Source organism: Crinia signifera, unplaced genomic scaffold, assembly GCF_055691185.1.
Source record: "Crinia signifera unplaced genomic scaffold, ASM5569118v1 HAP2_SCAFFOLD_451, whole genome shotgun sequence".
Classification (NCBI taxonomy): domain Eukaryota; kingdom Metazoa; phylum Chordata; class Amphibia; order Anura; family Myobatrachidae; genus Crinia; species Crinia signifera.
This window is the reverse complement of record NW_028142344.1, coordinates 51711-71943: the sequence shown is the minus strand read 5'-3', so window position 1 is coordinate 71943 and position 20233 is coordinate 51711. Positions and strand designations below refer to the sequence as shown.

The following is a 20233-nucleotide window of genomic DNA, read 5'->3' as shown; positions in this document are numbered from 1 at the left end:
CCCTGTCCCAACCTGCCTATGTGGAGGAGGAACATGCAGCAGTCGTGCAGGAAGCCCAACCTACCACACCTCGGGTAGTGAGGGGTACGCAGAGGGGGAATCTGGTGCGTACACAAATCATCAGGCGTTACTTTTCTGGTAAGCACATGTGCCCTGTATTCCAACATGTACCTTTGCTGAAAGTGTACTCATAAACAAATTATTTAGCAATACCATCTGTTTCCACCCACATTTAGCCTAATACACAGAGCCCAACAGATGCAGCTGGTGGTGCTGACCTATCCCTTGCTGTAATCAACCTTGTAAGTACATTTGTAACATGTATGAATTAAGTTTGCTCTAAAACATGGCTCACCTGGTGTTGTGGAACTACACGTGCCAGCATGCCTTGACACACAATAACCATTACAGTCTAAACAATGAGTGCCAGAGCTTGCTGGAATATGTAGTTCCACAACCTTTGACGGGCCAGAAGTTACCCAACACTACTTTTCAGCAATCCCATTGTCATATACCATTACACTATGTCATATTTCACACAACAATTGCTTTAAAAATAATACACAGACAAAATGGTATGCGTTTAGACATTTTTACTGCAGTATAGTATGTCATAAACAACCTGCATTTTTGTCACTCAAACATTCAAACTGTTGGGGGATGTAACAAGATGTATTGCATATTAGATGCAAATTAAAAATGTATAAAAAAATTCTCCCACCATCAGGCCACCCTAAACCACTTCTTGAAGCTGCACCCAGGCCACCCCGGGTCCTAATACTCTGATGGGGTGGGGAAGTGGGGGAGCCACTTACTGGGGTGCTAGATACACTACTCAGTGTAGATGCTGCTGCACCTATGACATTGCCTTCCATCTGCTGAAGTTGTGCCTGCATACCTATTAAGGCATTGGTCTGCGCTGTGCATGATTGGCTAAGTGCAGCTATACTTTGCGCAAGGCTGCCAATATGGCTATTCTGTTCCCTTACAGCAGAAGTAAGATCTGCAAAACGGGTGTCAATGCTATTAGCAATGCGCACATGAGTACCTACACCAACCAGTACACTCCTTGAAATTTTTCTTAATTGAAGAAAAGTGTGACGCATGTACCCCTGAATGTTCCCTATTTGCAGGCTTTGGGAGGCCATAAATTAAATTTGTTTCTCCTTGAAATTTACCAAGGAGTTAGCTACTTGTGCAGCAGAAGCTGCTGTATGGGGTGTGTTTGTGGGTGGGGGTGGGAGTCACCCCACTTGGGGGAAGATCACTCTGTGATGACGTCTGTATTTCCTCCTCAGCCGCAAAGGTCTCCACGGGTTCGAGAATGATGTCCATTTCGTCCAACATCATCATAGAGGATTCTGTTGGTTGTGTTCCTAGTTGTACATTACCTGTGGATACAGATGAAGAGGTAAGTACTGATGCATATATAGGCCAGTCTCTCTTCAGTACTGTTTTTGAAAAGGCTTGAGATGCTGAACGCACATACATAGGGGTATTATGTACTTGTACACATGTACCCCGATACTGCATGTAACATTGACATTAATAATAAGTGAGATGGCTAGGTCAGATTACATAAATTTCCGTTGCAATGTAGCAGCAGGAGATGAATGTAGTGTGAGGTATTGTTGATGTGACATGGGTGTTTGTTGATGTGACATGGGTGTGTGTACTGTATGTGTAATGGCCTGTTTTTTGTTCATTTACCTTCCACAGATTCTGCACCAACGGGCCTTTTTTTTCTTTGATGCGTGAGCACTTCGGGACGGACAATCTGTGAAAGGAAAGATGGGCAGCCATTATGTACCTTGCAATGGATAAGCATTTATGCCAAAAATATATTGAAATTACATTACTGGACAATACTTCCTTTGGTTAAGGACTACATTATTTAGTCCCCACATTATTTGACATATGTTTTGGTACTCTTTACCCAATTGACCCGATTTTCCATAGGGAACAATGTTAAAAGGCCCACAGAGGCCAAATAGCCACCCTGAAGTGTGAAATGGCCCCCCCCAATTGTTAACGCCACCCCACGATCAACGTCAACCCGAAGTGTGGCGAGCGCAGTGAGCCTGCGAGAGGCGGCGTTACGCGTCCTCCGACCTTTTCATACCCCCACTATCCACGTCGGCGTGGAGGTGAGAATAGAAAGTGTGGCGAGCGCAGCGAGCCCGAAGCATGGCGAGCGCAGCGCGCCCCGTGAGGGGACGCGGACACCTGTGAAACCCGCGAGGGGACGCGTATGGAAGTTTTTTTTTTCCGGGGGGGGGGGGGGGGGGGGGAGACGCTTTAACGTGCCCAGGGACACTTCCACAGCCCTGGGCATGAGTCCCAGGCTCGAGTAGGGAAGCAGTTTCAAAGTATTTTCAAAGTGCTTTTTTCACTGTTTGGATGCATTTCTCCGGGCGACCAGCGGGGGGCTCCGGTCCCCGGGGATGATCTCCCCCGGGCCTGGGTCACCTTCTCCGGGCAGCGTGGGTGGAAATCTGGAAGTTTTTTTTTTCAGGGGAAGACGCTTTAACGTGCCCAAGGACACTTCCAAAGCCCTGGGCATGAGTCCCAGGCTCGAGTTGGGGAGCAGTTTCAAAGTATTTTCAAAGTGCTTTTTTCACTGTGGATGCATTTCTCTGGGCGACCAGCGGGGGGATCCGGCCCAGGGTCCCAGGGTGACCTCCCCCAGGCCAAGGCTACCTTCCCCGGGCAGCGTAGGGGGGAGATCTGGAAGGTTTTTTTTTCAGGGGAAGACGCTTCAACGTGCCCAGGGACACTTCCACAGCCCTGGGCATGAGTCCCAGGCTCGAGTGGGGGAGCAGTTTCAAAGTATTTTCAAAGTGCTTTTTTCACTGTGGATGCATTTCTCTGGGCGACCAGCGGGGGGATCCGGCCCAGGGTGACCTCCCCCAGGCCAAGGCTACCTTCCCCGGGCAGCGTGGGGTGGAAAACTGAAAGTTTTTTTTTCCAGGGGGAAGACGCTTTAACGTGCCCAGGGACACTTCCACAGCCCTGGGCATGAGTCCCAGGCTCGAGTGGGGGAGCAGTTTCAAAGTATTTTCAAAGTGCTTTTTTCACTGTTTGACTGCATTTCTCCGATGTCCCTGGACCCCGGGATGACATCTCCAGGGCCCAGGCTTGCTTCCCCAGGTAGAGCGGGGTGGTTTTCTGGAAGTTTATTTTCAAGAGGGGAAGGCGCTTCAGCTTGCCCATGGACACTTCCATAGCCCTGGGCATGAATCCCGGGCTTGAGTGGGTGATCGATTTCAAAGTATTTTTTCTTGATTCTCGCGGAGCCTGTTCCTGGGGCGTGAGAAGCCCCTCTTCCCCTGGGGAGGCTTGAGTGGGTGATCGATTTCAAAGTATTTTTTCTTGATTCTCGCGGAGCCTGTTCCTGGGGCGTGAGAAGCCCCTCTTCCCCTGGGGATGCCTGGAGCTCGTTGGGGGCTCCCCGTGCGCAGCTATCCCAGCCTGAGCTCCATGAGCCCGGCCCGGAACTCACCCGGGTCCGAGAGGGGGCCTCCCGCTCCCTCGTGCCCGAAGGAGGGAACCGAGAGACGAGGGTGCCTTGTCCTGGCTCGCAGTCGCCCCCCGGTGGTGCGTGAGATATTGCACTTTGTGGAAGTCTTTTCTATGAGAATGAACCTGCCCCTCTGCGGCCGGAGGTCGGTTCCAGGAGGGCGGGAGGAGGATGCTCAAAGTACCGGTAAAGTGACGCGCGCCACTCACATGCAGCTACCCACCGGAGCACCCCTCCTGGAGATATATAGGAGGGATGAAATCTGCCAGCAGGCGGAGGAAAGATGGAAGTTAGAGATGGGCCTTCTTTCGTTCCCCGCTACCTCGATCGATGTGGCACCCCGGCCGAAGAGATGCATCCAACCGGTGAAAAAAAAAAAACTTTGCTTCAGCTTGCCCATGGACACTTCCATAGCCCTGGGCATGAATCCCGGGCTTGAGTGGGTGATCGATTTCAAAGTATTTTTTCTTGATTCTCGCGGAGCCTGTTCCTGGGGCGTGAGAAGCCCCTCTTCCCCTGGGGATGCCTGGAGCTCGTTGGGGGCTCCCCGTGCGCAGCTATCCCAGCCTGAGCTCCATGAGCCCGGCCCGGAACTCACCCGGGTCCGAGAGGGGGCCTCCCGCTCCCTCGTGCCCGAAGGAGGGAACCGAGAGACGAGGGTGCCTTGTCCTGGCTCGCAGTCGCCCCCCGGTGGTGCGTGATATATTGCACTTTGTGGAAGTCTTTTCTATGAGAATGAACCTGCCCCTCTGCGGCCGGAGGTCGGTTCCAGGAGGGCGGGAGGAGGATGCTCAAAGTACCGGTAAAGTGACGCGCGCCACTCACATGCAGCTACCCACCGGAGCACCCCTCCTGGAGATATATAGGAGGGATGAAATCTGCCAGCAGGCGGAGGAAAGATGGAAGTTAGAGATGGGCCTTCTTTCGTTCCCCGCTACCTCGATCGATGTGGCACCCCGGCCGAAGAGATGCATCCAACCGGTGAAAAAAAAAAAACTTTGCTTCAGCTTGCCCATGGACACTTCCATAGCCCTGGGCATGAATCCCGGGCTTGAGTGGGTGATCGATTTCAAAGTATTTTTTCTTGATTCTCGCGGAGCCTGTTCCTGGGGCGTGAGAAGCCCCTCTTCCCCTGGGGATGCCTGGAGCTCGTTGGGGGCTCCCCGTGCGCAGCTATCCCAGCCTGAGCTCCATGAGCCCGGCCCGGAACTCACCCGGGTCCGAGAGGGGGCCTCCCGCTCCCTCGTGCCCGAAGGAGGGAACCGAGAGACGAGGGTGCCTTGTCCTGGCTCGCAGTCGCCCCCCGGTGGTGCGTGATATATTGCACTTTGTGGAAGTCTTTTCTATGAGAATGAACCTGCCCCTCTGCGGCCGGAGGTCGGTTCCAGGAGGGCGGGAGGAGGATGCTCAAAGTACTGGTAAAGTGACGCGCGCCACTCACATGCAGCTACCCACCGGAGCACCCCTCCTGGAGATATATAGGAGGGATGAAATCTGCCAGCAGGCGGAGGAAAGATGGAAGTTAGAGATGGGCCTTCTTTCGTTCCCCGCTACCTCGATCGATGTGGCACCCCGGCCGAAGAGATGCATCCAACCGGTGAAAAAAAAAAACTTTGCTTCAGCTTGCCCATGGACACTTCCATAGCCCTGGGCATGAATCCCGGGCTTGAGTGGGTGATCAATTTCAAAGTATTTTTTCTTGATTCTCGCGGAGCCTGTTCCTGGGGCGTGAGAAGCCCCTCTTCCCCTGGGGATGCCTGGAGCTCGTTGGGGGCTCCCCGTGCGCAGCTATCCCAGCCTGAGCTCCATGAGCCCGGCCCGGAACTCACCCGGGTCCGAGAGGGGGCCTCCCGCTCCCTCGTGCCCGAAGGAGGGAACCGAGAGACGAGGGTGCCTTGTCCTGGCTCGCAGTCGCCCCCCGGTGGTGCGTGATATATTGCACTTTGTGGAAGTCTTTTCTATGAGAACGAACCTGCCCCTCTGCGGCCGGAGGTCGGTTCCAGGAGGGCGGGAGGAGGATGCTCCAAGTACCGGTAAAGTGACGCGCGCCACTCACATGCAGCTACCCACCGGAGCACCCCTCCTGGAGATATATAGGAGGGATGAAATCTGCCAGCAGGCGGAGGAAAGATGGAAGTTAGAGATGGGCCTTCTTTCGTTCCCCGCTACCTCGATCGATGTGGCACCCCGGCCGAAGAGATGCATCCAACCGGTGAAAAAAAAAAACTTTGCTTCAGCTTGCCCATGGACACTTCCATAGCCCTGGGCATGAATCCCGGGCTTGAGTGGGTGATCGATTTCAAAGTATTTTTTCTTGATTCTCGCGGAGCCTGTTCCTGGGGCGTGAGAAGCCCCTCTTCCCCTGGGGATGCCTGGAGCTCGTTGGGGGCTCCCCGTGCGCAGCTATCCCAGCCTGAGCTCCATGAGCCCGGCCCGGAACTCACCCGGGTCCGAGGCAATTTATGGAAGTTCCTCAGATGAGTGCAAACAGGCCTCCCTCGGGCCGTGGAACAGGCAAATGGAAATGATGCCTGAGTAATGAAAAAAAGGTACATAGATTGGGAGGGTGTCTGAGCCACAGATCAACCCAGCCTGCAGAGCTTGTTTCTATGGGTGTGAAACCAATAATGCATGGAGCTTTTAATCGGGTGTTTTTCACTGCAAAACACACCCTGCTTTCTGTGAGAGGGAGGTTTGCCTGGCTGAGGGGACCAGAGCCCAGGGAGGTGTGGGCCGGCTCTTGGGTGCCCCCTGGCAGTGTAGACAAGTAGTGCAAGTTAATCAGATGTACGGTGCACCCAGAACTTCTCCAAGTGAGTTGGTCTGGTCTTCGTAAGGTACTCATACTCCTGGCCTGAGCGGAGTTAAAAACAAAAAGGGCCTTTATCTGTAATTTGATCGATGTGGCAACCTGCACCCCGGCGGGGAGGGTTATTCACTCGGCAGGAGACCAGGGTCCCAGTCGGCTTCAGGTGAACCCAACGCTCCCTCTGCCCACGGTGCACCCAGAACTTCTCCTAGTGAGTTGGTCTGGTCTTGGTAAGGTGTCTGCCTAATGCTCCTCGCCTGCAACAGCGTTGAAGGAGATTGGGTGAATCTGACCCTGTACGGTGTGGTCTGCTCTGTCTGCAAACCTACAGGTGCCTGCCTAAACCGGGAATGCTAGCAAGTGAGGTTCTCAGCCTTGCACCCTGGTGGAGCACATAATTTCCTAGGAACTATATGAGCAGTGCCAATGGCTGGGGCTCACTGGCCCTGGAGAGGGCTTTAAGCACTGCCCAATATGGTGGCCACATCGAAGGGCAGAGGTAGAGTGAGAGCATGGATAGGGGAGCTTTGCAGGGCTAAGAGAAAAGCATAGACTTTTCAGGTAGTGAGAGGCTCTATTGGCGGGAGCAGGCGGAAGCTGTGCGTGAAGTGGACGTGGTATGTGACAGCTTTTGACACCCTTTCACCCACCCTCGGTTAAGATTAAACCAGCCAGGTATGGATCGGGATGTGGTGGGTTGAGGTAATGTGGTCTCCTTGAAGGCCCGGTGCCGGGGTAACTGAGGTGACCACAGGCTATTAATAAATCACACACACTCCCTGAGAGGGCTTGCATTGGTTTTTAAGTTGTTGGGTGAGGAGAAAAATGGTGATAGCAGGTGAATCGGGCCCTGTGGTTATGCCAACCTCTCACTCAGCATGCGGACGGTCGCTAGCCTGCCAACGGTCTACCTCATTGCCCTCCGCTTGAAGGCTGCCCCAATGCATGCCTCTTACCTCTGCCATTGCACCATCTGGTGGCACACACTGCTTTCGAAACACCTGATGGATGGGCCCAGCCCTGGGCTTCTAGGAACCCAAGAGATACATGCTTGATCCTGCCAGTAGCATATGCTTGTCTTAAATGAGTACAGTTTTAATCCCTCAACCAGGACCCATTGGATGGCAATTCTGGTGCCAGCAGCTGCTATAATTATAGCTCCAACAGCATGTTTTCAACTCGCTGCAGTGGCGGGATATGCATCAGATGGAGGATAAGGGAAGGTGGCTGCGGGGCCCACCCTCTCTCCCGTGGCAGCAACGCAACCACCCCATCTCGGGCACACCCACTTCAGCAGTCCCCTCCAGGCTGATCTGGGTAACACTCACATCCTCCCCGCCCCGGAGAGGGGGAGGGGGTGGTAGGTTGAGAAGACCTAAGACGCAGTGCCTCCCTGCCAGGAGTGCTGCACAGGCAAGGTATGTGCTCCGCGGCCCACACCTCTGCCATGCAGCAAGATTCCCGGCAGGACAGAGTGTCCGGGCACCCAGACACTCTGACCCTTTCGAAACACAGAGTGCCCCTGTTGACCACAGTGAAAAGCAAAGTGAAAACTACAACTCTCAGTGGTGGATCACTCGTCTAGCGCGTTGATGAAGACCACAGCTAGTTGTGGTAATCAGTGTGAATTGCATTGCTCATCGACTCTTTGAACGCACCTTGCGGCCCCTGGGTTCCTCCTGGGGCTATGCCTGTCTGATGGTCCCTATATCAATCGCTCACGATCGTTTCGGCGGCGTGCAGCGCAGCTGGGGCTGTTGCAGTCAGCCACCGCCCCCCTCTCCTGCAGGGGGGGGCCTGGCTGCCTTCATTCCCCCAAAGGCAGACCCGTTCTCTTTTCCCTTTTCCTGGGACATGATGGCTTCACCCTCTGGGCGTCCCGAGGTCAAATCAGGGCGGCCTGGGGGAGAGCTGGCATGCACTGTGAGAGGGTCTGGAGGCGGAGAGAGAATGCTGCGGGAGGAGGGTGGTGGTGGGAGGGGGTTATACCCCTCCCAGCTGCCACTCCTGCCCCCACCTCCTGGCGCCATTCTCACAACTGAGACCGCAGAACAGACATGTCGACCCGCTAAATTTAAGCATATTAATAAGCGGAGGAAAAGAAACTAACTAGGATTCCCCAAGTAATGTTGAGTGAAAAGGGAAAAGCCCAGCGCCGAATCCCTGCACGCCTGGTGGGCACGGGAAATGTGGCGTACGGAAGACTGGACCCACCCCAGTGTTGCTGGGGTTCTTGCTCGGGAACCATTCTGAGCAAAGAACAGCCCAGAGACGGTGATAGGCAATTGGTGGAAGCCAGTCTTCCCGGAGTCGGGCTGCTTAAGAATGCAGCCCAAAGCGGGTGGTAAACTCCATCTAAGGCTAAATACTGGCGCAACAACGACAAGTACCATAAGGGAAAGTTAAAAAGAACTTTGAAGAGAAAGTTCAAGGCGTGAAACTGTTGAGAGGTTAACGGGTGAGATCTGATCGATCTGCCCAGAGGATTAAAAACGGCGGGTGAGACTTCCTGGGTTTTTAGGCCCCTGTATGCTACACCGTCCCCTTGTGGGAGGGTGGCCAGCAGCAGGGGAATACGGCCCGGGAGGTCCAAGCCCCGCATTTCCTCTGCGGTGGTGCACTGCGAATGGCTCCAGGTCGGCTGGAAAAATGGCACGGAGGCCGTAGGCGGTTGCACAGCTTTAAAGCCCCCTCCTGGCAAGGACAGCCTCTGGGGCCATGGGAGACGACTGCCTCTGTGCCTTTGATGTTGAACCATCCCAAATCCTGTCCCACTCCTGAAGACATCAGGAATCGGGGTAAGGAAGAGGGATGGGGCCACTCGCTCCCAGCAGTGCTGCCCACTAGGGTAGACTGCCCTCAGCGTGCCCTAAACCATGCTGCAGAGGTGGGAGGGCCACAACTAGGGGCGCAAGCAGTCCGCGGTGATGTTGGTGTCCCACCCGACCGTCTTAAAAAACGGACCAAGTAGTCTAACGCGTACGCGAGTCAAAGGGCACGAGCGAACCCCATGGCGCAATGAGGGCGAGAGTCGGAATCCCCCGGCTGAGGTGGGATCCTGCCACTGTGGGCGGGCGAACCACCGGCCCGCCTTGCCCCACTCCATTGGGGAGGCGGCGCTTGAGCGTGCGCGATAGGACCCGAAAGATGGTGAGATTTATACTTCGGAAGGGCAAATCAAGTGGAAACTCTGGCGGATAGAGTTGAAAGACTAATCGAACCATCTAGTTGCTGGTTTCCTCCAAAGTTTCCCTCAGCAACGATAGCTGGTGCTGGTTGGTTACACGCATGGACTGAGAGCACCCAGTGGGCCACTTCTGGTAAGCAGGACTGGCACTGTGGGAAGAACTGAATACTGAACGCCGGGTTAAGGCGACTGATGCCGATGCTCATCAGACCCCAGAAAAGGTGTTGGTTGATATAGACTTCCGGATGGCGACCATGGCAGTCAGAACCCGCGAAAAAGTGTGTACTAACACACCTGCCAAATCAACTAGCCCTAAAATGGAGCATCGAGCCCATACCCGGCCATCGCTGGCATTGGCTAGCCCGCGGGGGTTATGCTGCGATGAGTAGGAGGGCCGCCACGGTGAGCGTAGAAGCCTGTGGCGAGAGCCTGGGTGGAGCTGCCGTGGGTGCATATCTTGGTGGTAGTAGCAAATAGTCTCAAGGTGTGAATGAACAGCCTCTTAGGTTAGAAGTAGGTAAGGGAAGTCAGCAAGTCAGATCTGTAACTTCGGGATAAAGATTGGCTCTAAGGCCTGGATCGGTCGGGCTAGGGCAAGAAGTGGGGCTGGGTGCGTGCCGCGACTAGATGAGGCGCCCCCTTCCAGCACCTGTGCGTTGACTGTCACCTCCCTTGGGGGCAGGTGCAGGCTGGCAGGCAGCAGCAGGGGCTTCCAGATGGGCGGCAACTCTGGACATGTACCGCACCCGTCCCGTGGATTGCCCCAGCTGCAGCGGGCACCTCTCCTCCCGAGCTCCCCCTCAATACATCTGCTCTCCCCCTTGCAGGGAAAGCAGGTCGACGGGAGGGGAGACCAGGGTGGCGTTGTCCCGCCTCGACTGGTCCTGCGCTGCTGACTAAGAGCTGCAATGTGATTTCTGCCCAGTGCTCTGAATGTCAAAGTGAAGAAATTCAATGAAGTGCGGGTAAATGGCAGGAGTAACTATTAGCGATGCAGGTGAGCGAGATTCCCTCTGTCCCTACCTACTATCTAGCGAAACCACTGCCAATGACACGGGAGTGGCATTAGCGGGGAAAATAACCCTGTGGAGCTTGACTCTAGTCTGCGATTGTGAAGAGAGATGATGAGATGTAGAATAAGTGGGAGGCACCCAGTCCCCTACTGCAGAGGGGCCATGGGAGCCAACAATGAAATACCACTACTCTCATAACTTTTCACTTACCCGGAGCGGTGGGAGGGTGAAGCCCCAAGACCATCCGCTGCGGGGACAGTGGCAGGTTGGGAGTTTTGACAGGGAAACCTGGGTTTAGACCGTTGTGAAGACAGGTTAGTTTTACCCCACTGAAGTGGTGTTGTCACTATAGTAATTCTGCGTGGTGCGAGAGAAACAGCAGGTTCAGACATTTGGTGTATGTGCTTGGCTGAGTAGCCAATGGGGCACATAAGCTACCATCTGGGGTATTCCGATAAAATACCAACTAATGTGTGACGATACTAAAGCGCCGTCGAGCCACGGTTGGCCTGGGATAGTCGGACCTGGGGGCCAGGGTCCGGCACGTAGGGCCCGATCGCCACGGGAACGGAGCGTGGACGGAAGTGAGCCACCTCTCTCCCGCAGCACATCTCTTATTCGCAGGGTACCCGGTGCTAAATCCTTTGGAAACGACCTGATTCTGGGTCAGGGATTTGTACGTAGCAGAGCAGCGCCCGCGCTGCGATCTATTGAAAATCATCCCTCGAGCCAAGCATTTGTCAACCTTCGGGGGTGGCGCGCCGGGGCGTCCCGAGCGTGCGCCACGCACCCGACCTTTCTAGGCCTGGCACGACCCCTTGGCCTTTACCACGAGTCAGCTCCACCGCCGAAGGGGAGGTCGGAGTGAGGGGGATCTTAGACCTAAGAAGGCTGTTTCAGCTATATTATAATTTAGGGGAGCTACCCATCCGCCGCTGGGCCATTTAACCTGTTCTAAATGCTCCATTAGCACAGCAAGGTAGTGCAGTGAAACAACAGAAAGAACTATAAACCAAGCGCAGGAAAAAACAAACAGGGCTAGTGGTTGTCCTTGCTGCTATCCTAGAAGGGATACTCAACCCTTCTTAAACCAAAAAAGCCAAAAATACATACAAATAGACAGCGCAGACTGGACACTCAATAACCCATTAGTTTAAATTTAAATCTGTTTATTTAGTATAAATCTCTTAGAATTATAAACAAATTTTAAAAAGAGATCACCGGCCGGTGGGGTTCATACAATACATAGCATTTTTCACAAAATGACATAAAAAAAAAAATAAATAGATGAAAAATAGGAGCAGCATTCAATAATGACTCATTCCAGCTTGGTTAAGCATACATAGGGTTAGTTGCTTGTTAAGCAGGGTTAGATGGAATCAGGCTTTTTGCCAGAAGGCTGTTAATTGACAGGTTGTTATGCTGTGCTGCCTGCACAGACCTTGCTTTCAGCAGCTTGATATTAGATTAGTCAGTCAGCCATGCGTTTAGGTTAAAGTTAGTGACAGATTTGGCACATATAAGCAGAAAAAAACAAGCAAACAGATATACTTATGCTTTGTTCTGCAGCTCGTGGAATGCTGTGTATTTGTAATCCACTTGGGGAATGAAAACTTGCCCTGCCTTGAGTGGTGTTCCCAGCTGGTTTGCTCGAATTGCCTTCAGCTATATCCAGAACGCTCCGGCTTCCAAGTACCCCACACTCAAGGCAGAGCAAGTTTTCATTCCCCAAGTGGATTACAAATACACAGCATTCCACGAGCTGCAGAACAAAGCATAAGTATATCTGTTTGCTTGTTTTTTTCTGCTTATATGTGCCAAATCTGTCACTAACTTTAACCTAAACGCATGGCTGACTGACTAATCTAATATCAAGCTGCTAAAAGCAAGGTCTGTGCAGGCAGCACAGCATAACAACCTGTCAATTAACAGCCTTCTGGCAAAAAGCCTGATTCCATCTAACCCTGCTTTAACAAGCAACTAACCCTATGTATGCTTAACCAAGCTGGAATGAGTCATTATAAGTGCGGTCGGGCAACAGGGAAATGGTTCAAGGAGTCTGGGGAACTATTGAATGTGGCCTGCACACATTTTTTAGGTGGTGACTGAGATATTCAGAAAAGACAGTTTGTTAGAATAAAAGGGTGATTGTTTGGCCAGTGACCAGGTTTCCTGGAGGCAGACTGTAAAAAAGATCACGGAGGCAAAAGTACTGGAAACCAGTAAAGGTGTGAAGTGCTTAACACTCAGGTTTGCTGGTCCCAACAGGGACATGACTTTTATGAGGCAAGCAGTTCAGATGACTGCAGCAAGGATGAGACATCTTCGGGAAAAAGAAAAACATTATGCTATTTGTCTAGGTTCTTTCCTGAAAAAGGGATAGTACACCAAGAAAATAATTTGCTTAAGGCTATAATCAAAAATGCAAGGAAGCCATCCACTGCAGTTGGAAAAAGAAACAGCCACCTTCCCAATGGAAAAAATATTTAAATCGTCCCGCCTAAATCTAAAATATATTTCCATCTTCCCACTAATTGTATGGGGTTTGGATAATTTGGTCTACAGCATGTTGGTGGACAAGCATTAGATTGACACCACTAGGTTGACATGGGACAGGGTCGACACAAGCATCAGATCGACAGTGTCTAGGTCAACAGTCAAAATGGGGTTTTTCACTGTTTTTTTGGTACTTGTGTATTATCTGGGCGCCCGATATATCGCATGCCACTAGTTAAGGCATGCGATGCGATGGGACCCGGTTTTGAGCCTTTCCCGAGAGGAGTGTACAATTTTAATATCGCGTTGCATCGCATGCCTTAACTAGTGGCATGCGATGCAACGCGATTATACCCGATATTACATTGTACAGGCACCCTGATGGGTGATGTGAAATGCCGCCCCCCCCCCATTGTTAACGCCACCCCAAAATCAATGCCAACCCGAAGCGTAGCGCGGCGGTACGCGTCCTCCGACCTTTTCATGCCCCCACTATCCACGTCGGTGTGGAGTTGATTTTATATAGTGTGGAGAGTGCAGCGTGCCCTGCGAGTGGACGCGTATTACTTCACATGTATTCCGCGTCCGCTCGCCACGCTTCGGGCTCGGTGGCTCGCCACACTATATAAAATCAACTCCACGCCGACGTTGATAGTGGGGGTATGAAAAGGTCGGAGGATGCATACCGCCGCCCCTCGCAGGCTCGCCACGCTTCAGGTTGGCATTGATAGTGGGGTGGCGTTAATAATTGGGGGGCCATTCAATCATAGTAATCACCCATCAGGGTGGGTGTACAATCAAAAATAGGGTCTGGGGGTGGGGGGGCATTTAACATAGGAATCAGGCATCTGGGTGCCTGTGCGATTAAAAATCGTGTCCAATCGCGTCGCATGCGATATGATTGTATGCGATGCAACACAATTTTTTTACGTGCAATAAAAAAAAACGGGCGTCAAGATAAATACACAAGTACCATTTTTTTTACCTAGATGTCGACATGGTCACAGTTTCAAGTGCACCGCATCGCTCTCCATGCTCCTCCCGCCATGCCCTAGTGGATGTAAGGGCATGAAATAATGCCTGTTGGCACATGTCGGCTCAAACAGTGAAAAACCCCATGTCGACCTACACACTGTCGACCTAATGATTGTGTCGACCTAGACCCAGGTCGACCATCATGCTGTAGATCAAATGACCGTATCCCATTGTATGAGAGTGGGCAGAAATCTGAGTGCAATTGCTGCAGCCTAAAACTAGGTCAGTCTCCCTCACACCACAGAAGAAAATTGAACAAGGTTAATTGTGACAATGCTCAGGCACTCCATGCCTTTTTGTACAACCCTGAGAATTGGCACAGGCTGATGACAGGGGTTGGGCTGATTGAGTTTTAAGGTGCCCATTCACTAGGGCAATATTTTGAGTTTTAAGGTGCCCATTCACTAGGGAAATATTTCCGGTGGCAGATGAACAGGGCCCAAATCGCTGTGGTATTGCCCTTGTGTATGGGGACCTAGTGCATCTAGTTTTGAGCAGAATGGAAAAACCAATGGATGTAGTCATTAGAATAACATTAAAAATATTTACACTAAAATGTCAACAGTTATGTTGACATTGTTAAAAGGTCAGGTCATGGGTTCAATCCCCACCATGGCTCTAACTGTGCGGAGTTTGTATATTCTCCCCGTGCTTGCGTGGGTTTACTCCGGGTACTCCGGTTTCCTCCCACAATCCAAAAATATACAGATAGGTTAATTGGCTTCCAACAAAAAAAAAAAAAAAACGTTATGTTGACATTGTTAAAAGGTCAACTTGACAACAAGTCGACAGTCTTGGAATGGCAACATGTCTATTGACATTAGAAACAGACATGGGAGGGGAAGGGTTATGTGTGTACACACGGTCAGATATGCCGTGCTATGCGAGTCACGATACGATCAGATTGTATCGGGACTCGCATCGCACGTCATCGATGGATTGGCACAATTTAGACTACATAATGCAGATCTGCACTATATAGTCTTGGCTGCCCTCTCGATTTGACGGCCGACTTAGACTCACACGAGAGCGCGCATCAGGCTCGCAAGCCCTAAAAAAGCATGCAATATGGCTTCCGATGTTTACTATATCAGCAACATCGGAAGCCATATCTGCCCGTGTGTACACACTATTAGATAACAGGGTGGGAAACAGACTTGTGGGGCGATTCAGGTCGCACAGGTCCGAATTTGGCCCAGATGGTGGGGGCCTGGATATGTAATAATGCGCATGTGCAAAGCCCAGCAGCGAGCACCTTCTGTGAATTTTTCATTCGCCGGGGTGCTCGTTGTCTGATTGACAGGCAGGGGGGCATTTCAGAGTGGGTACCCAGCATTTCTTAGGGGTGCCCACAAAAATGGTTGGCGTCCATAGAAAGATAAGCACCTGCCCCCCAACTTGGCCATCTCCGTTCAAGAAAAAAAAAAATGAAGTCCTGGCCTACTCTTTGAATAGAGAAAACCATCAAATGATTTTTCCTCTGTGCGGGCACATGAGAGCGGATATGTAAGCATACACACCTGATTGTGGCATAGCAAGGGGATTCTGGGGACAGGGGGCATGCGTTCGGCAGGCTGGTGTGAACCTGCTCACTAGGCAGTGAATATATGCAGCCTAGCTAGCAGGTCTGAATTGGGCCCTGTGACTGTATTTAGATTTGGTTGAGGGGTGTTCAAACCGAAAACAAAATAGCAGCATAAAAATAAAGCAGCCAATATATGCACTGCACATAAAAAAATTCAAATAAAACAAAATCACCCAAATATGATCCTATAACTACGTACACACCAGAACGATCATGATCGGACACATTTGCAGATGTACGGCCAGGCTTTTAACTAGTTGCACATCATCACCATTTACAAACAATATATTTGTAGATGTATGGCCAGCTTTAGCCATCATTTTGCCAGGCTTTTAAGTAGTTGCACATAATCACCATTTACAAACAAAAATAAAAACACTTGCCTCCTGTTAATGAATTGCACCCAGATCATTTTAGTTGAATGGTAACTCGGAGAATCGCCAGTTAGCTGTCCCAGGCACGGTACAGTGACACACATGGTTGGTGCTGTACAGGAGCAATACACAGCGACCGCACATTCGGCAGAATCGAGCATACACTAACTGACTACGGCAGCAGGCGCACACAACACTTACCCAGCGCCAGCAGAATTTGTTTTTCCCGGATAAACGCGTCACCACATCGCAGCTGGCGCAGACCTATCGCAGTTCTCGTTTTACAGCCTGCGGAAAAGGCTGCAGAGTACAGAGAGGAGTCATTGGCTTAATGCACGGCGGCCACCGATTGGTTGTAAATCGAATGTCAGGGAGGAGCTGGGTGCTGTTACGCTCAGTTAATTGCAGCCAATCATTTCTGAACCGGTACATAATTACATAGCGCTTCTCTTACCTCAATCCGGCTAATATAAAAATTGGGATAAGCCTTTTAATTGGTAAAGTCCGTGTCATTGTTTTCCATAGGGGGAGTACGTACTGTACATCATTATAGTTACCTCTGAACTAATAGTCGTGCCGTGAAAGTTTGTTATTGTAGAGTTGAGGTGCAGTGCTAAGCACAGTAGTAGGGACTGAGGTGGAGCTCAGAAAAACTATTTGACCCTCACCTATTGATGCCCAAAACATTGAGCACTAGGTGTTTGGGGAACATCGATAGTCGATGGACATCCCTAGTGCAGAATAGCGGGGTATGGGTAAAAACCGGACCAGGACAAAACCCCCGGACCGCCGGACCAGACATCAAACTCTGCATTTTGGAGCTTGTAGCGTCCGGTCCAGGGGGTGTCCTGTCTGGGGATGTCCTGTCCTGGGGGGCTGCCTGTGACACCTGTCACCAGGTAGAGGAGGGGTAGAATAAAGCCTCCCTGTATGGTCCGGGCATGTAGCAAAAACCGGACGGTCTGGACCACACGGGGAGGCTGTAATCTCCCCTTCCACATGTCCCTGATGATAGCTATCACAGGGACCCCCCTGGACAAGACACCCCCCAACAGGACACCCCCCGGACCGGACCCTATAAGCTCCGGACTGCAGATTTTGATGTCCTGTCCGGCGGTCCGGAGTCTGGTCCGGTTTTTACATAGTCCCAGAATAGCGGGGGAATTAATAGAGACTGAGGGGTGTAATGACAATGAGGGTGCAGCACAGAGGGGCGCAGTGGTAAGGACCGAGATGTAGCCCAGAGGAGCGCAGTGGTAAGGTCTGAGGGGCAGCTAGGGTTGCCACCTCACTCATCATCGATTCCTGGAAATCATACCTCTCCCCTCATCCCAATGCGGTGCAGCGCGGCTCTGCGCAGCGTGCCGACGTCAGAGGTCACACTGTGCAGGCCGCATAGGATGTCTCCATGCTGTGACTGACCCCGGCACGAATACCCGCCCGTAGCGATAACCATCGTTGCCATAGCCATCGATGGTTGGCATCGATGGCAATTCAGCAACTGGCCATCGATAGTGCTAAACTATGCAATGGATGACCATCAATATTTTTACATATCGATGGTCATTCATTGTGTTTGATTGATTGGCCTTTGGGTCAATCAAAACATGGGGCGGGGTTTCACCGGTGTCGGGGGGCGGAGCTATGCTCAGTGTCCCGGCACTTTTGAAAAAAAAAGCAAAACATCATTTTGCTGTTCCATCGATGGAGGGAAACCATCGGTACTTATGTAATATCTGGACTCCCGTTTTTCTTTTGAGACCGCGTCCCCTCGCGGGGCTCGCTGCGCTCACCACGCTTCGGGCACGGTGGCTCGCTGCGCTCGCCACACTATATAAAATCAACTCCATGCGTAGTTGGATAGTAGGGGTATGAAAAAATGGGGTGCATTTAACATGGGAGTCCAGATAATACATAAGTACCAAACCATCTGGTTCTCCCCCATCGATGGCAAAAGTATTCGACATCGGCCATGAACCATCAATGATTTCAAATCATCGATAGTCGATGGCCATCCCTACCGCCCCGGCCACAGACCGCCGGCGCCCACCCGCCCAGCAGCGGACCAGCCCGCTCCCCATCAACACAGCTCGTCTTCCCGACGGGCTCCATCTCCCCTGCTCGCCCACCCACCGGCTCCCGGCCGCACCACGCAGTGAGTAAATATGCGGGGCGGCCAAGGCTTGTTTTTTATATTAGGGAGCCGGGATTGGAAAAAATGCCCCGGGATTGGCTTCCTTAGTACGTACCCTTCTCTCCATGTGAGACATGTAAATAAAAGGAATAAACAAAACAATGTGTAGTCCTGTATCTTATAAAACAAGTAAAATTATCATGGGGGGGTTTAAAAAAAAAAAAAAAAAGTCCCTCTCTTCCACTTCATGTAAGTGCCTGTTTCAGATGAATAAATTCTATGGGGTTCACCCCGTGTCACCAAAGATAGGGTATTCATACATGTATTTTGTAAAGAAAGACTGCACTTATAAGAACCAGGTGCATGTAGGTCTGAATTAACGCTCACCACTTGCTTGTAAACAAATATATTTATTAAAAAGTATTAAATTCATATACATTTATTTTTGCAATAAAATATACACATACAATCAATACTCGGTGGCCACCTATATTGTGTAAATTAATAAAACAGTATTACTACTCGATCAAAGAAGCTTTCTTTGGGCTTGTAGGCTCTAAATATCAAAATGAAATTAGCTTATTCCAAGAGGGACAATAATATAAGCCAGTAGGATAGTATCCAGTCTCCGCTTGTGAGCTTTATAAGGTAAATGTCCACTGCACTTTAATGAAGTTTTATACTCACAGACTCCATGTTTGATGTAAATACTGGGCTGGGCAGTTGTTTGAATTAGCAGGGAGGCAGGAGAGCTTATGTGAATTAGCTGTGTCCGTAGCTCTCCGTTCTACACCCGCAATAGCAGACGCTAAGACGCTGAACCAATCCCCAGCAGTTCTAGTCAGTCCAGATACCGCGTCTCTCACTCGCGGCTGGAGTCTCCTCCGTCAAGCGTCTGCCCAGCCCGTAGAACTGCAGAGTGGCGTCTCTCACCTGCCCTTTTGCACCAGCAACACGATAGCGCTGGGTCTGTGTTTCAGTAATACTTGGTGTGCAGGTTCAGTTGGAGATGACAATTAGCGGTGATAAGATAACTGGCAGAGAGTCCCTTCTTGGATCCAAAGTTTGCCGGGCAAGTTCCCACTAAGGCATTTTGCTCTATTAGAGCTTTTTCAAAGCCTCTGTAAACTTTGGTTTGAAATTATAGGACTGTTTTCACATTTAACCCTGACTGCAGACATTTCATTTAACACTATATAAACACGTGTGTGTGTAAGTACTAGGATGGTACTCTTTGAAAAAGCTCCAATAGAGCGTCTGCCACCGGAAATATTGCCCTAGTGAATGGGCACCTTAAAATTCAATCAGCCCAACTTTGCCCTGTCATCAGTCTGTGCCAATTCTCAGGGTTGTACAAAAAGGTTGTGATTTCTCTGTTTGCATATTTATAGAAACAATAAATGTAGTATCTTTTGCTCACTGAGGGCCTTGCGTACCATCTCCAATGCGCAGGCGCGACGACTCCACAACGCTCACGGATGGGTCTTTCCGTGCGAAAAAACCTGTACGCGAGAGTACGGTCACTGTGGGCGTAATAGGGGCGTGTTGAGGGGAGTGGCCGAAATAATGAGTATTATAATAATATTATATATTATAATGAATAACCTATATTGTGTAAATTAATAAAACAGTATTACTACTCGATCAAAGAAGCTTTCTTTGGGCTTGTAGGCTCTAAATATCAAAATGAAATTAGCTTATTCCAAGAGGGACAATAATATAAGCCAGTAGGATAGTATCCAGTCTCCGCTTGTGAGCTTTATAAGGTAAATGGTAATAGGTGAGAAAGCAGTTTGTGTGCAGGTGAGGTAACTCCTGCATTAGTAGGTAAAAGCAGGTCCAGAACAATGATTTCCTCATGGAGTGGGTGAGGTAGGCAAACAAGTGTCAAAAGGGACATTTGTGTAGGAATGCATATGTGTCCTCCCTAAAAAAACAGTCATGTCTTGGTACATGTTAAAGATGTGTGAATCGGCCAAACATGATAAAATTGCTTGTGAACAAACATGTTTAAATATTTAAATATATGAGTTTTCAGTGTCATAAGCAGATGTAGGAATCCTTTGTTAGAGAGATGTGA

At 50.7% G+C, this 20233-nt stretch overlaps 2 pseudogenes; both read left to right on the top strand.

Moving 5' to 3' along the window:
* The first annotated feature begins 7886 nt into the window (after window positions 1-7886).
* LOC146055498 (5.8S ribosomal RNA) lies at window positions 7887-8034 on the top strand (annotated as a pseudogene).
* Window positions 8035-8370: 336 nt separating this feature from the next.
* LOC146055502 (28S ribosomal RNA) lies at window positions 8371-11270 on the top strand (annotated as a pseudogene).
* Window positions 11271-20233: the final 8963 nt, after the last annotated feature.